This window comes from Lipotes vexillifer, unplaced genomic scaffold (genome assembly GCF_000442215.2).
Source record: "Lipotes vexillifer unplaced genomic scaffold, Lipotes_vexillifer_v1.1 scaffold1215, whole genome shotgun sequence".
Lineage (NCBI taxonomy): Eukaryota > Metazoa > Chordata > Mammalia > Artiodactyla > Lipotidae > Lipotes > Lipotes vexillifer.
In genome coordinates this window covers 1,452,368-1,455,529 of record NW_006790710.1, presented here as the reverse complement: position 1 = coordinate 1,455,529, position 3,162 = coordinate 1,452,368, and positions in this window count along the sequence as shown.

The window sequence follows — 3,162 nt, the reverse complement described above, 5'->3', positions numbered from 1 at the left end:
AAGAGCGTTTTCCCCGCCTTAACTTCAGTCTCTCCCGTTCTCACCAGGCTCTGTGTTTTGACTGTCATTCGATGCTCTGCTAAGCTGTGACCCACATGTTGCCTGACAATAATCCCTTCCTGTGTGTCACACTCTGCCCGGGGTGTGAGTCTGCCCTGTGAGGAGGCCCTGGCCTGTGCCCGGCTGGGATCCAGGGCACACCTGGCATCCAGCATGCTGGCCAGCTTTCTGCGTGTATCCCAGGAATGTAAGACTGCCTTTGGAAAAGGAACAGCAGTGGTGTTAGGACTTGCCTCCTCTTCTTAGGACAGTGGTCATCCGATTGTGCTCCTTGGAGCCCCCTAAGGAAGCCGGCTCGCTGTGGGGTTGGGATGTGAGTGCATGGGCTTCTCCCTCACCCCCAACACTGGCTCCCTTTACATAAAGCTTCACTTTTATCTTGTTAACATGCAAGTTTCCCCATTAGATTCACTTTGGGGCAGGGGTGTTATTTAAGAAGCAAGACACATCAGTACAAGATGTCAAAAAACTTTCTAGGTACTTAAATACTTCCTAGACTCATGACATTTCTGCGTGATCATCTGTAGGCCTTATCTACTTGGGGTGTTTTTGTTCTACAGGACATGGAAGATGGGGCACAGGGATGATGTGGGCAGAGGGGAAATTTGCTTTCCTTCCCAACACCTCCCTCCGGTTCTATTATATTTTCCTTCCCTCCTTCCCTCCACCGAGTGGAGAGCGGGTGACAGAACACCAGGTTAGAGCTTGGCAAAAGAGAGCCAGCAGGCCAGATGGCCTATGAGGTAAGAATCATTGTCACATTTTATTTAAAAGGTCAAAAGAAGACTATTTTTATAACATTTGGAAGTAAATAAAATTCAAATTTGGGTGTCTAAACAAAGTTTTATTAGAACACATGCATGCCCATACGTTTGCACATTGTGACTGGCTGCTTTTTCACACCACAGAGTTGAGCAGTTAGGACAGAGACCTGAGGCCTGCAAAGCCTAAAACACTTACTGTTGGGCCCATTGCAGAAAGAGTTTGCTGACCCCTGTGCAAGTTTTAGAGGGTCCGGCCTGGTTTTAGAGGGGCTTCTGAAAGGTGTTGCCTTAACAGCAGACATTTTATTTTTCCTAATCGAAAAAACATTTTAATCATCTTATCTCATTGACCTTTCTCATGCTTGAAGAAAATCTGAAAAAATGTTGTTTGCACAACTACCTTCTAACCTACACAAATGAGTCAACAGCAGACCTCTAGTCGTAACAGAGCAGGGGAAATCCTGGGGAAAAGTCAGAGAGTCCTTAATCTGGACTCCCTTGTAGCTACAGCTATTCTGTGGGCGACCTCTGAATACATAATGAAGGAGTAGCACAGTGAATACAGAGCCTCTATTTTGACGCCCATGGGACTGGGTGCATAGGAACTTTATGAATATGCAAACAGTACACACCAAGCTTTGGAAACTCTTTCCTCAATTTCACTGGTTATGTTTTGCCAACCAAGTCTTTGAAGCAGTTATGAAACCAAGACACACCTTACTGAATATCACACAAAGCTGGACAGAGCTTGGTGGGTGGCCTGGAAGGAGAATAATTTGGTGCCTATCAAACCAATATTCACTGAGTATCTAATGTACATAGATGTGAAGCTAGGCTGTTCCAGGAATGTAAAGAGAAAGGTGTCTTGGGGTAGCTCAAGCCAGCCCTGGTCCCCGTTCTCCACGGCAGTTCAGCTCTGCCCCAAACCTGCATCACTCATTCACAGAACAAAAGTTCTGGAGGAAACCACTCTCCCTACAGTGCAGCGTGGTGATCATCTTTGGGCTTCTCATCTCAGTCCAGTTGGATTGCTTCAGAAGCAGACTCTGAGAGGATTCAAGGGCAAGCAGCTGATCTGGGAGGTGATCCCAGGAATCCCAGAAGGGGCGCTGGGAAGTAAGATAAGGAAAGGGAGGAAGCCAACTTAGGGTGTGCTCCTGAGAAGGGTGTTGCTGTAGGGCAATGGGGGCTCCTTTTCCCAGGTCCTCTAGAAGACTGCATGGGGTCACCCCAAAGTGGTCCTTGTGCCCCACAGGTGAGGAAGCCAAGGTATTTACCCACCGATTCGTTCATGAAGGGCTGTCTTCTGAGGCATCAGTTCCCTGACATTTCAAACCTAGCACATTCTGTGGTCAAAGAGCTCTCAGGTTCCCACAGGGAAAATCCACATGTGGGTTTGAGAGGCAAAGCCTCGGGCATAGGGAAAGGTACCAACCGTGGTCCCCACATCCTTCTCCACACACCGTGCACTCACCGAGAGCATTCTGGGAGGCGTGCATCCTCCAGCTCCTTTCTCTTGCAGGGGTGCTTTGTGTCCCTGGCTGTCTGCTGCTCTAAGGGACCACGCAGCTGGCCCATCCTCCACCCATCTCTGGGGCAAGGGGATGGAGAAGAGAGTCTCACAGAACTTACAAGACCAAGAGTGAATCTTAACGTACACTATGGACATTGGGTGATAATGGTGTGTCAGTGCAGGTTCCTCAGCTGCAAATGTACTGCTCCCGTCGGGGAGGTTGCTAGTGGGGGGTCCTGGGGGGGGGGGGCGGGGGGCAGTGGGGCAGAGGAAGGAGTAGGGACGAGCCTCCGCTGGGTATGGGGGCTGCGGGGCTTCCCTGTCACAGCCCCCCACCTTCCTGTCACCTGGAGTAAAAGACTTCCTCTCCTGGGCTTCCACTTCCTTGCTTGAAAAATATCAGATGGACCAGAGGACCTGTAGGCCAGCACTTCTCAAACTTTAATATATGCACAAATCACCTGGGGTCTTATTAAAACTGCAGGTCCTGATTCAGCAGATCTTAGGTAAGGCCTGAGATTCTGCACTTACACGTTCCAGGTGGAGCCGATGGCCTCATCTGCTGGTCTCATAAGGTATAGTCAGGGTGTAGTATACCTGGTCCATCAAAAACCTCTGGTTAACCAGGATGGTATGGGAATGGGGTCTTACATCTTCATACCTGTTAATGGAAACATTTTTTGTGGTTGCTCTTCTGATCCTGGCTATTAAACTTCTCTCTAAAATATTTTAGATCACAGACCTGTTTAAAGAAGCCCATACTATTTGTAAAAACCAAGCAGTTTCTAGAAGTTTCTTAGAAATGAATGCAATCCCTTTGTATTT